Here is a 15607-nt window from a genome sequence, read left to right on the forward strand (position 1 = left end):
TGGGATACGTGTAAATGCTAAAAAAAAATAGAAGTATGTAATTGAGACATCATTTTGGTGAACTAGGAGGTGTAAATTGGCCAGATAAATGTAATTGTAATTTAGAGCATTCCAGAAAAAGAATCAGGTCAAAAGGCCCCACGGTTTGAAAGTTATTGCAATTTTTTGATTTTTGGAGACCTAAGAATGCTTCAAAGTTAGGTTAGGGGCATTGAATGACCTCTAAAAGGACCAAAAAAGTGGGGGATGAGCAAAGCTATTCCATAGGGCTATAGAGCACTTTGAGAGCTTTCCAAAAATGTAAACAGTTCGTCAATCGGAGCTATAGTTCAAAAGTTATGCCTCCCGAAAGTTTGGTTACCATTTTTGGATTCTTCTAAATTTGCACCAACTTCTAACACAGATTTTGGAGCCTTCTACTTGGTCGGTGGATGCCTACTAGCACTTTCTAGAATGTACTCCTAGTCCTTAACCCTCTGAGGTCTATTTAAGGAAATTTTTGGCATTGTAAAAGGCAGTTCAGAGTGGAATTTGAAAGGAGGTACCAAAAGGAGGAATTATCTCCAATTTTGTGCTATTGTAAGCCCTTAGGGCATGTTTTGAAGTCTATTTTCTCTGTACTGAATTTACTAGCTTATTTTCACAGTTAATACAATTTCCCTTTTCCTATTGTGTCCATTCTGTGCTTGGGTCATGTCCCCATCATCCTAATAGGCCTATGTAAATCACATAACATAGTGCTTAGTTAATTATGTAGTTTAAATCCTTTAATAAATGTAGACTTGAAAAATTTGTAAACTCTTAGTAGGACAGGCCCCTCATAAGGTAGATCATCAGAAGTGGTCAAAATTTGTAGCCCTAAGAGGAATACTTTATTGCTGGAGTAGTGAAGATTTTGTGGTTGTCATCCCCACCACAATTTTACCTTCCCAATGTATCATTTATACGTTAAAAAATCTTGTATAATATGTTGATTATGTGTTTATGTATTTTAGTCATGCAATTATATGTTAGATCTTCAATATTTCATGGAGTTCAATTTTGGTTGCATATAAGGTTAAGGGAAATGAATGGTGAATTGAGTTTGAACATGGTTTATGTTTGAAGTAGTGAAAGTTTTGAATATTTTTAACTACCCCCTTCCTAGAATCTTACTTTCCTATTGGATTTCCAATAACTAGTATAAGAGTAGAGTTTTATAAGAAAGAAGTCAAAGATCTTGGAAATGGAAGCCTATAAGCTAGGAAAGGTGATTGAGAATCAAAAGCTTGATTTATATATTTCATTTGAGAAAGTCAAGGATAAAAAAGAGGAACTAAAGATATCATTGAAGAAATGGTAGGAGATGGAATTCGATCTAAATGACACACAATACAAGGATGAAATAATTGAGTACTTATGAAACAAAGGTAGATAAAGTGAAACTAATGTAGCAATAGAAGATCTATTGGAGAAGAAGAACATTAAGAATTAAGAATTAAGAGAACTTAAAATGGAACATGAGATACAATCAGTACGGCTATGAAAAGTTATTTAAAAAAAAAAGGTTGGAGAAGACAAGGTAACCGATGATGAAGGAAAAATGAAAAATGGCTCCAATTCTTGATGAGAGCATCAATGAAGTACAAAGGCTAACACACAATCAATTTGACATTATCAATTAGTTCTTAAGTGTCAGTTGTAAGATTGCTAAGGTGGAAGATATTTAAAATCTAAGATTTGAGAATAATCAATTGAAAGTTGAATTGAGAGATGAAAAGGAAATCATTGAAAGAATGAATTGATTTGGAGAAGTTATGAGACAACTTGATGACTAGTTGAAATCATAAAGAAGATCTCATGATAACACTAGACTAGGCTTTACCAAGTTCATCTACCAAGAAAGGATAGTCATCCAAGCATGGAGGACAAAGGAATGCAAAACCAAAGAGCACGAAGCCTACATGCTATCACTATTGAAAAATAGGTCATACAAAAAATGTTTGTAGAAGAAAAATTGGTAAGGATGCCATATAGAAAATGTCTACAAAAGAAAAATTGGTAAGTCTAATCCTAAACCTAAATTCAATGGAAATTTCTTCAATTGCAAGAAGCATAGACATAAATTATATGGGTGTAGATCTAAAACCAATAACACACAAGTTACATCTAGATGTAGAGGTTATTGTTATACTTGTCAAAAGTATGTTCACAGGGCACAAGATTGTAGGTCTAATGCAAAATATTGTTTGACGCCTAAAATTCAAGGAAATGCACCTAGGTAAGGTAATTTTATAAACCCAAAATACAATACATGGGTCAATTGTAAAAAAATATGGTACGTGTGGACACATTGTAGAAAATTTTGCAAGGATACATCTCAAAGGAAGATCTAGAAACTGAAGAAACTTTGGTCTTGTATGTTTAACTATCAGAAGGTCGGTTACCTAAGAAGAGAATATATGAACCATGCACCACCATCCAATAATGAAGAGAATAATGGAAAAGAAAAGGTTAATTTTGAATAAGTGAGAAGTCAAAAGAATCAAATCTAGAAGAAGAAATGTGATGAAGGCAATATTTCAAATGCTGAAGTTGTTATTACCCAATCCAATAGATCAAATGTATCCCCCATCATAAACTAAATAAAGAGGTGTGTATGGAACTATATTTCAAATTTTATACTATACACGAGTTCCTAATATTGGATGCATCAAGCTCCAAATTAGCCTAATATTAGATGCATGTGGATAGATTTAAAGTATTAATGTATTTGAATGTGAAGTTGAAGAGTTAGTTATGGCCTATTGTGGTACTTAAGTCTTGAAAGCGTTAAGTGGCTGATTTGAACAATTAGTTTTAAGAGAGTGATGATATTGACTAAGTTGAAAGAATTTTGTAGTGCTATGATCTAGTTTCCTTGTATTGGCAGAGACAACTATTATAGATCCACTAAAGGTAAAAAGTATTAATGAGGACCTAAAATTGATTTTTTGAGCTATATAGTGTACTTTTTGAATCATTTTGTGCACCTTTCATTATATTTTTTGAAGAGATAATTTAAATGAAATATTTTATGAAAAAATTGAGCAATTTTGAGAAAGATTTGGTGCATGTTGTCAACATCAAAAGTGATTTATGAAGAATTATATTGAGGCCAAGTTATGTAGAAGTTTGTGATTGAACTCCAAATTAAAAGAATGACATTAATTTCTACAATAGCTAAGAAGAAAATGGAGCTGAATCTTAGTAATGCACAATTGGTTATGAATGAATCTTGTCCCCAACAAAAAGTTAGAGCAGATCCAAAGATTACAATGAACGGTGATTCCACAAGTGTCCAATCATCAATCTCACCTAGGGTTATCATGGTTCACAATATAAGATTGTGTCATATGTGTAAAATTGGAGAAGTGGGATTTTTTGCATGATAAATTTATTTGAGATGTTGTATGAGAATAAAAGGATAAATTTGAGTATAAACATGTTGAGGAGAAATGGTTAACTTATGCCCTAGACATTCTAAGGTTTTCAAGGTGGAATGGATCAAGACCATTTTAGGCTAAATTCATGACATGAAACTCTAGTTGGAATATTAACTAGTAAATATAACCAAAAAAATCATTCATCATGTCATGGGTTACCCTATTACAAAAACGTGAAGACTATTCACTACCAAGGCAATGATGTTGTTAAGGCCAACACATTGGCCAAATGGGACAAGAGAGGACTAACAATCTCTACCATCAATGATGTAAAGATTGAGTTTGTTGTAAAAGTTGTTCCAAATTAAATTTTTATCAATATAGTCAACCTAATAGACTTCCCTATGTAGTTTTTGACATTGCATGGAAGATTGCCAAGAAAGACCACAATCATGACCTTGAAGATCTCTAGCTAATGTAGTTTGTCAAGGACTTGGAAAGCATAAGGAAAGGAAAGAATAGTTTTTGTAAGTTTGGATCTTTGATTATTTGTATTTTCTTTCATGATTAGAATTCATTTCCTACTATTGGTAATGTCATGTGGGATAAGAAGAAACCAATTACTTATCATATAAATTAGTACATAAGTCAAATGGGTGATAATTTTTAGATGATCATAGATGGATACATTAAGAGTTTAAGAGAAAGATGAAGAATAGGACAAGGATTCCCCAATCTATAGTAGACAATTACTTCAATGATATTTATTTCCTAGTTGATACAAATTATACATATTACCAAGAAGTCATACCTAGGATTTTATGGTTTAGACCTCTACCACATGTCGTTAACATTGATTAAGTGATAGAAAAAATTACTATATTATTGGTTGAAGAAGTTAATAAGGATGTTGAACCAATCAACATCTATGAGAAAATAAAGGTGAAGATCACTGTGCAAATCAATGCCCCAATCATAAATAAGATGAGAAAGATTCTGATTGAGAACCTAGAGAAGGAACTAGGGGAAGGAGCTAAGAATGAGATGCCTCTTGAAATAAATGAAGAAAAAGGTGAGGAAATTAGTAGTGAGGATGAAGATGGAAATAAAGAAGAAGAAAGATTAGGAAAGGGAAAATATATAATGGCTAGTGAACCATATGAAAGAAAAAGAAAAGAAATTGTAATTGTCATTTATAAAGTAAGAAGAGCTTAAAAAGGATAGCCATTAATCATGTACCTACACCACCAAGCGGCACTAGAAGAAGAACAAGATCATCCAAAACTTTTTTATATCCAAGCCAAAGAAAGGAGTAGCTAAGGCTAGTAAACATGTTCAAAGGAAACTTTTGACAAAGAGGAAGAGCATGATTGATGAGGCTTAGCTAAGAAATCCTACTAAGAGACAAATAAGAAAGCTAATATTTCCTAGAGATTATGAAGAAGATGATAAAGAAAAGATTTAGTTTGAAGAGACAAGTCACTCTAGGATTGTAGTGCAAAATCCCCAAAAAAAAATTGGCAAGGTTTGTCACAACATTAGGGAAAGTGCAGGACTTCCAAGATTTCATTTTATTAAGTATAAAAAATTAGATGTTTTAGATAAAAATATGGTTTGTAAAACTACATTGAATATGATGACTAAGATCAAATATACCCCATTGGAGTTAGGCAACATTATTTTTAATAATTATATGGAAAACTTGATGAGAGATGGCAATTTTCATCAAGGATTGAATGACAAATTAGGGACGGAGAACTAGCCACTATTATGCAAGAATTAAATATAAAAAAAATTGTAAAGGAAATGAAAGATTATACTAATAAATTTGTTCCTCAAACTAGAGCTTTCATGATTCTAAAAGGAAAAATTGAACATGTAGTGTCCATGAAAGTAAAAAACATATGGAAAAAGGCATATGGTTTAGTTCCTATAGATGACAAAAATAATGAGAATGAGTAGGAGGTAATAGGAAATATTGAATTGGATAACCAAGAAGAGATCTATGATGATATTGAACACCTTGAGGACACAATTTAGACAAAGGATAATGAAAGTAAAAAGAAAATTGAAACAATTACATTAGAAGATGAGACAATGTAGAATTCAATGAAGGTTGTGACTAATAAATAAAATAAACTTGAAGAGATAGTGTTGGCTAAGCAAGGAAAAAAGGAGAAAGCTCCATAATTGAAGTCAACACAAGAGGTATTATTGAACCCAAATCATGTGTTATTACAAGTGATGGACTATCCTAAAATTGCACACAAATATGGACACAACTTGTAGACTCCACACTAATTATTCCAAGAATTCCTATATCTTTAGTAATTTTAAATGTTATCCAAGGTGAAGTAAGAGATGGTGATATTGACAAACAAAGTATGTCAACTAATAATGGAAATAATGCATCGAAGCTAAAAAATGAAAATGATGCCACTAAGGGAAATATCAATGTAACTATAGAAGGTGAGAATGAAGAAAATATTCTAAATGATAAAGTAGATTTTCCTTCTATAGGTAGTATACTAAGTGCCTTAGGACCCAAGAAGGATAAAGGAAAGGAGGTAGGATAGTTTAGTTAAGTCAGTGAAGTCCATACATGTAACAACAAGGATAAGCAAGATGAGTTTGTACAAAAGTTGGGTATAGACAAGAGCAAAGAATAGGAGAAAAAATTAGCTGATGTGTCTTAGAAGGATGAGAAGAAAAAGGAGGAGCAACAAAAGTTGAGTCTAGAAGTACAAATATATGGTCTACAATTGCAAATAGTGTCAAGCTCTAGTACACCAAATTCTAAAGGAAAGAGAGTGAAGAAGAAGGTGAAACAATCACTACAAGAAATTAAAGGTAAAGTAGTTACCTTGGATGAGGACATTTAGATTCCTAAATGGGGCACAAAAAATTTGAGTGGAGAGGAAATGAATATTTTGACTGATTTGTTAGCAAGAAAAGCAAAGCAAGAAGAAATGATGAGAGAGAATCAATAGAAATAGGTATTATATGACATTAAGGACATATTTTTTGATACAATTGTTGTTGAAAACTTAGATAAGAAAGATTTTATAATTAATAAATTAATCAAGATTGTAGAGAGATTGAATGACCCTAAAATTGATACTCAAGAAAGACTTATGCAATGGCCAAAAAGGAAATTTGAGAATAGAGTGTTAGAGAAGGTATCAAAATTGATAGCAAAAAAATAGGTTAAGCTATATGCAAATACATTATTTTCCAAATTGTGTAATGATATCCCCTCATACCACAAGTCAATAAGGGAGAGAATGGATAAAATAGATGTTGATCTTCATAAGGATAGAAAAGAATTGAGCCTAGATCCAAATTCCAACTCATTATATTTTTTAGAGATTAAATTTTCACAAGGTAAGTAGTCAGAGTTGTTACATGAATAATACCACATTAGAAATGAGGTAACTTATATTAAATCATGATTATTACATCATATGGAATTAATTAAAAGTCATATACATTATGCTAAGGATCTATTGGAAATGAGTAAATAAGATCATGAATGAAGAGTGATGGAACTGGCAAAGAATGTTTTCAATCATTGTTTTTACATTGATGTCAAACTTGCTACTTTTAGGAATGATAATTGCTTTAGTAATCCAAATACTATCAATTGGTTGATTGACAAGGAGGAGGCAATCAATAAGATGTAACTAGAGTACCTAAAGAAAGGTTGAAGTTATGATGTTGTAATGAAGTATAGGGATTAGCTAAGCCATTGATGAAATAGTGTATTGATGACAATTCTAAGACACAAAGAATGGACACACTAAAACATATCAAAGATGTAAGGGTTTAACTAAGTTATTTGTAAAGTCTAACTAAGTTCATTAAAGAGAGAGAGCTGAGAAAGCTAGTTAGTGACAAACAGATTCTCAGTTGAAGTCGAGAAAGTTCACCTTTAGAGTGTGTCGAGTAATCCTCAAGTGCCAAGTAAATATCAAGTGTTGAGCAAGAAATAGGTGCCGAGTAAATATCAAGTGCCGAGTAAATATCAAGTGCTGAGCAAGAAACAGGTGCCAAGTGAAGATATAGATGCCGAGCAGGATACAAGTGCCGAGTAACACAGAAGAAGCTGAGCATCAGTAAACCAATAATGTTGAGTTGCTGCATTATTTTGAAAATCAAAGATTCACCAGATGTGAGTTGACAAGGTTGTTACCTAGAATTTTGTAAACTAGATAGAAGATAAGAGTGATGAGCTAGTAGCACAGAACACCATGTAAAACATTTTTGGCGAATACAACTAAACTCTAGACGAAGTTTCTAGATGAAGAAGAGATATGGGGTAGATAAATTGTATCCTACCTAATCTATTGAAACCCTAAATTTGGAGAGGGAGAATCGAGAAGGAAAGATATATTATGATTTCTATTTAAGGAGTCATAAGGTCACGAAAAAAGTGTGCGGAGAGAAAGCATGAAAGCATGAACTGTCGAAGAAGGTGCTAAGGAGAAAGAGAGCACAAATACTTTGTTTTGTTGGATGACCAGAGATATGATTGCATTGGTATGATGAGTAAGAAGACTCAAGTAGACAAAGCTTAAGAGGAAGACAAGCTATTAGAACTGAAGTGATTAAAAGCCAAGCAAAGGATTGAACTGAAGTGTGATCTGTAATCTACAAGATATGTTGTAAGTTGTATCAGATCAAAAGTCATTATTGTTACTCTCTAGCAATTGTAACAATTAAGATAAATCCTATGGACTTAGGTTGGTCTAATAGCCATGTTGTAAATCCTTTAACAGGGTGACATTCCAAGTGAATGTTCCAAAGTCCTTTAACTAGGCCCATTCCTAATAGTATGGTGAAATCCTCTAACAAGGTCACATTTAACAATGTGTTCTAGCCTTTAACAAGGCAGGCTTTTATAAGGCAGACCATCAGAAGTGGTTGAAATCAATTGTGTAGTTATTTTTTGGGTATCATCCCCACTCTAGTTTTACCTTCTTATTCCTAGAGGGTTTTTGGGTTATCAAATTCTAAGTGTTATGGTATGATGGATGTTTACTTTCCATAGTAGTTTGAATATTAAAATTGCATGCATGATATGTTCAGTTAAGCACCATTAAGGATTTGTAGAAAAAGTATTATTAGGGCATTTGGACCTTGGATAACTGATTCACCCCCCCCACCCTCTCAATTATTCTAAAGAATTCTAAAAGGATCTTTTTTAGAACAAGCACTAATCCATTGTAGATAACATGGTGAATCTAGTGGCCAAGATAGAAATAAAAAGGTAAATTCTTGAAACTTTGAAGACTAATTGGGACAATACAGTGGCTATGGCTACCAAATTGCACCATTTATTTTTGAAAGATTTTTGTATAATCCCTGAGCCACAATCAAACATCAGTTATAGGAACAACTAAAAAAAGAAGAAGAGGAAATTCATATGATCAAGTGAGTATGAGCATGTAAATTGGAAATAAATAATATATGCAAATGTTTTTTGTATAGTATGTAATAAAAAGGAATAGAGTAATAAGAATACTTATGTTCTTATATTTGAAAACAAAAATATTTTGAAAATGTGATTTATAGAAGAATATGTAGACCAAGCTATAGGTATAGTGTACATCCTAAAGGGGAATACATATTTTTTGAATTTTTTTGTTTGCCAAGTTTTCATCATGACAATGCATTTTTTCCACTAATACCAAAGGGGGATATAGTTGACCCTAAATGAAATCATAGTATTATCAATTAGTAAAAATCACTTAGTCCTTTACAAGGAAGAGGTTGTTATCAATGTTGTGACCGAACCACTCTAAATAAGCCAAGTTATATAAAGAATAAGTATGTACATTCAATAAATTCAAAGAAAAAGTGACTATTGAGCAAATAAGTTATATACAAGGAAACATATGAACTAAGTGCTATAGAAGCTAAGAAATATAGTAGAAGCTAAGTATAGTATGCACGGAAGGACAATATCAAGAACAACCATGACTTATCATGAAAAGGTATATGTGTTGAGTAATACAATTTTTGTATATATGTCTGGAATGACAAAAAATATTATGTAAACTATTTTTTCCAAGATGGAAGTGTATTTTTATGATCAAGGAGTTAATAAATGAGGTAATTATGCCTATAATTAAACATCATTAATTTATATATAATGAGATCAAGCCATCATAAAATTAGAAGGACTAAGTGGAACAAAGGACAAATCCGGATTGTTGCTTGAGATCTATAAACTTGTAGGATGGTTATTTAAGCCTGATTGCAAAAAAGAATTTTTTTTGAGACTTAAATGATCACATGTGTGTAAATATATTTAGGTGAATCAAAAGGTTGTAGAGTAAGGTTACCAAGTAGTGTAAAGAGAAGTTATTGCATATGAATCATAGAGAGGTGATTACATTTTGATAAAGGATATCATTCATCAATAATCAAGTCTAAGTCAAAGGATCAAGGTACTATTACATCTAATAGGTGTATCAGGGTAAATCTCTTAACAAAGTGGTCCTTACAAGTCTATGTAAATATCTTAACAGAGTGATCACTTAATTGTGTAGTTTAAATCCTTTAATAAGGGAGACTTAACAATGTTGTAAACTCTTAGTAAGGAAAACCTCTCATAGGGTATTGTTAGAATACATAGTCCACCAATATAACTAAGAGTGAGGATGTGAATTATTTATCTAGCTCATATCACAATTATCAACCTTATTAACCTTTAACCATATGAACAAAATAATCAAAAATGACAATAAGATACTCATACACAATAACATCAAATATGTTAACTAGGGAAACCCTTGATCAAAGGGAAAACCCTAGTGGGGATGTTACCCACATGATGATGTATTAATATAAATATTCCTTGTTAGAGGATGGACCCTATTAGGAGTCTATAACAACATTTAGTACATATCAATCCATTTTAATAGATTCCAACCCTATTAGCAGTTGTGGAAGATAGCTAGACCCATTGCCCAAACAACTTCGTGGGCAAGACCAATGAACCCACTATCCAAATGATCTCTATATTATACATTCAAAATAATAGAATTGAATAGTACTTGCTTCCTTTGTTTTGTCAACCAAACCTCTCCTTCTTTTGATCTTGTAACTAGATCACAAATCTTGCATCCAATAATCTCTTAGATTGCTTACTCACATTCACTGAACACTCTGCTCCTTTTTTCACTTTCTACTTCATGAAACAATCCATACTTCTTACAAACAAGGAAAAAATCTTTCCTTTATACCATATTCTCAAAATATTTCCTTGAGTCAACCTTGAGGCTTTCTCAATTAATTATAATAAGATAATTAATAATTACAATAGCATTGTCAGCTCATAGTCTATACAAAATTTCACACATGTGATACTATGACTTTCACATTTGTTGACATCATGAATAGACTATCCTCTATCACTAGCTAACCATGCATCTCTTTATTACATTTAAGATGTAAGATAGCAAACAAGCATCAGGAACTACCTTCCTAATACTCTATTTCTATACTTCTCTTTGTAAATTAAGTACAACTTTTGTACATCTTCAAATAATGTGCCATGCATTGGAATGCATCATCAGGAAACTATATTGAACATTTCAGTGACCACATCATAGGATGAGAAAAACCTTGTTCATACAACTACAATCTCTCTTTGTTACTCTTCTAGTCTTCACAGACTTATTGGTATTTTGATGTCAATGACAAACATAGTCATGAATGCAACATGTTAATACTCTCCACTACTTAAGATACTCCCCCAAAGTAGTATCATTAGCATTCATGCTAATAATCACCACCTTTGGTATTGATCACAACAAAGATGAAAAATATCTAGGTTCCAAGAATACTAAAACAATACTCTATTGTGGATGTTGTTGTTGATGTTGGTGTTCTCATCTTCTCAAATCCTCTTCATTAATCAAATCTGAAATCCTCTAGAACATTTAATTTTTCTTCTTCTTCTTTTAGTATCATAAAAACTTGTTTACTATAAATAACCTACAATACATATCTCTCCCATAGAGATATTCATCCTTCTTTACATGAATCTTTCTAAATCTCCCTAATAAAGTGAGATTTCATGAACTCTCTCCCATACATACTTAGGAGATGTTTTACATCAATGACAATGTCCTCATTATGTTGGTTTAGTACTCCAAGTCTTCAACTAGCTCAACTATCCAAAGACACTGTTCAAGACCAAATATCAAGAGTCTACAATGTCTGAGCTCATCACAGATGCTCCCCCATATGAAAATCATTAGAAATTAGTCGTGTTTAACAGTAGTGCTCTGTGAAACTAGACTGATGCACTTATTGCATCATCTACTTAGAATTAGCCAGGGGCATAACCCCAAGCATACCTCTCAAGTACTCAAATGTATCTTTAGGTAAGGCCTTCTTAAAGATATTTGCGATCTAATCTTTAGTACTCACATATTCTAGTCTAATCTCTATATCCAATGCTTTCTCTCTCAACACATGATACTTAATAGATATATGCTTAGTCTTAGAATGCAATACAAGATTCTTAGACATGATCACTAGACTTGTGTTATCACAGTAAATGATAATAGGTTTTCCAAATTCAATTCTAATATCTTTCAACATCTATTTCATCCACATCACTTGGTTGTAGTTATTTGTTGCTACAACATACTTTTCCTCAGCTATGCTCTGAGAAATACAATCTTGTTTCTTACTGAGAAAAGAAACCAATATTCCTCCAAGAAAAATGCTCCACCACTGGTGCTCTTTCTATCATCCATATTGCATGCCCAATCCACATTAGTATATGCACATAGAGTAAAATCACTTGATCTATCATTCCAAATACCATAGTTAGATGTTCCTTTCAAATATTTGAATATCCTCTTTATTGTTGCAAATTGATACTCCTTAGGATCATCTTGAAATATAGCTACAATCCTAATTGCATTTTCTATATTTGGTCTAGTGTGAGTTAGATATTACAAACCTCCAATCATGGATCTATACTTCTTCTACTCAACTATGGGTGTCTCATCCTTGCTAAATAACTTGTGACTTGTTATCACAGGTGTACCAATAGGCTTACAACTTTCCAATCCAAATATCTTCAACAAATCATTTAAGTACTTAGCTTGTGAAATAAAAATTCTATCACTATTTTGCAAAATCTGCAATCCTAGGAAAAACTTCATGTCTCATATCATCCTCATTTCAATCTCATTTTCCATTTCTTCAACAAACTTATCACTTGCTTCATTTTTTCCTCCAAGTCTAATGTTATCAAAAAATATTATTATTATTAGAAAACCATTCTTAATTTCTTTCAAATGCAAGTCACTATCTATTATACCTTTAACAATTCGAAGCTTTACCAAATAGTTGTCCAACCTTGCATACTAGGTTCTAGGGACTTGCTTCAAACCATATAGAGATTTCTTCAATCTGCATACCATGTGTTTGTCTTCTACTAGAATAAAACCTTTAGGCTACTCAATATATATGTCTTCTTCAAGTTCTTCATTCAAGAAGGTTGATTTGACATTCATCTAATATACCTTGAACTTCTTATGTGTTGCATACATTCTTATTGCTTCCATTTTGGCTACAAGCGCATATGTCTCCTCATAATCTATGCTTTCTTGTTGTGAAATATCATTTGACTACAAGTCTATCTTTATTCCTCACAACTTGGTCTTTCTTATTCATCTTATTTCTAAATACCCATTTGGTTCCTATCACATTCTTATCTTTAGGTCTGGGAACTAACTCCCATATTTCATTCTTCACAATCTAATCTAATTCTTCCTCCATTGCTTGAATCCAATGATCACCTTTACATTCTTCATCTGCACTCTTAGGTTCAACTTGAGAAATCAAATATATTTCTTCATTAAATTTGTTTATTGTCATCACACCTTTGTCTTTTCTTTTAATTATCTACTTTCAAGGGTATTCTTATTCAAATTCCTGTTAGGGGTAGGAGTTGACATCTCAACTCTTATCTCATCTCTAGGTTCAAATCTCTACTCTCCTCTTTACTCAACAATCAAAACATCATTATGCAAATCATTGTTAGTCTCAAATAAAACTTCTACATTTTGTCTAACAATTACACAATTATCTTCTTCTTCAATAATAGGTACTAGAGCTAGCTCTCCTTTTTCATTCTCTTTCTTAACCATTATAGTCTTCATTACTTCATTAGAAAGTGAATTCTATCTAGATTTTTTTTTCTCGCATAGGACATCTTGATGAAAAATGACCTAACCCTTTACATGTCCAAAAAATGAAAATTTCCATACCTTTTGGTTCCCTTTTCATAAGAAAATCAATACTTTCCTCTATATTCTTGTCTTCATTTCATAAGGATATATCTTTTCTTATGTTCTTTTTTATGCAACAAAATGATTCTTAATCAACTAATATGACAATTATCAATCTTATTAAACTTTAACCATATGACAAATATAATAAAAATTCACATTAAGATACTTGAACACAATAACACTAGATATGTTAACTAGGAAAACCCTTGATCAAAGGGAAAATCCTAGTGGGGATGGTACCCACAAGATGACGTACTAATAAAAATATTCCTTGTTAGAGGATGGATCTTGTTAGAACTCTATAACAACATTCAGTACATACCAGTCCCTATTAGGAGACTTTGAATCCCTATTAGGAGATTTGAACCCTGTTAGGAGTTTTGGAAGACAATTGGACCACAACCCAAATAGCTTCAAGGGCAAGACCAATCATCCCATTATCCAAAGGATATTTGTATTATTTATTTTAGAATAATTGAATTGAATAGTACTTCCTTGCTCTATCCTATCAACTAGACCTCTACTCCTAATCTTGTAACCAAATCTCAAACCTCACATCCAATAATCCCTTGGATCACTTATTTGCATCCACCAAACATTATGCTCCTTTTCACATTTTGCACTTCATAAAATAATGGATACTTCTTAAAAATAAGGAAAACATCTTTCCTTTATACCATATTTTCAAAATAATTCCTTGAGTTGGCCTTGAGGCTTTATCAATTAATTTTAATAAGATAATTTATAATTACAATAACACTGTTAGCTCACAATCTAAAAAAAACTTCACACATGTGATACTAGGGCTTTCACACTTCTTGACATCACAAATAAAATATCATTTGTCACTAGCTGACTACACATCTCTTCATTGCATCTCAGATGTAAGATAGTGAACATATATCATGAATTACTTTGCTAATAAATTTTTTTGTACTACTCACTGTAAATCAAGTATAACTTCCATATGTCTTTGACTTACATGTTGTGCATTAAACCACATCACCAACAGATTGTACTAAACATGTCCATGACTGTGTATCATCAAACAAGAAAAACCTTATCCATAAAACTACAATCTTTCTATGTTACTCTATCAATCTTCACAGACGTACTACCATGTTGACATCAATGACAAATATAGTCATGAATGCAACTTGTCAATACTCTCCAATGCTCAAGATACTCCCCCAAGTAGTATCATTAGCATTCATGCTAATAGGTAAATCATCAAAAGTGATCAAAATTTGTATCCCTAACATGGAAACTTGATTTCAATAGTAGTGAAGATTGTGTGGGTGTTATTCCCACCATAGTTTTACCTTTGCATTAGAGGGTTTCTATGTTACCAAATCTTGTGTCATGTGTTTATTGTGTGATTATGAATTTTTTTCATGCAAGTAGATGTTAGATATTAGATTTCATGTAGTTGTATGTTTGATTACATTCAAGGTCACGAGAAATGAATGTTGAATTGAGTTTGAACATGGTTTATGTTTGAAGTAGTAAAAAGTTTTAAAGAATCTAGTTCACACCCCACCCAAACACCACCCCCCCCCCCCCCCCGCCAACCCCACCAATATCTTACATTTCCATTAGATTTCTAACATAACATTTTAATTGTGTGATTATGTATTTTATTCATGCAAGTAGATGTTAGATATTAGATTTCATGTAGTTGTATGTTTGATTACATTCAAGGTTCAGAGAAATGAATGCTGAATTGAGTTTGAACATGGTTATGTTTGTAGTAAAAAGTTTTAAAGAATCTAGTTCACACCCCCCCACCAATATCTTACTTTCCCATTAGATTTCCAACATAACATAACATGTGAACATAAAATACCTCTACAAAATAATACATCTATGAAATAGTTTTTA

This window comes from Cupressus sempervirens, chromosome 4 (assembly GCF_028749045.1).
Source record: "Cupressus sempervirens isolate cs-2001-9-10 chromosome 4, ASM2874904v1, whole genome shotgun sequence".
NCBI lineage: Eukaryota > Viridiplantae > Streptophyta > Pinopsida > Cupressales > Cupressaceae > Cupressus > Cupressus sempervirens.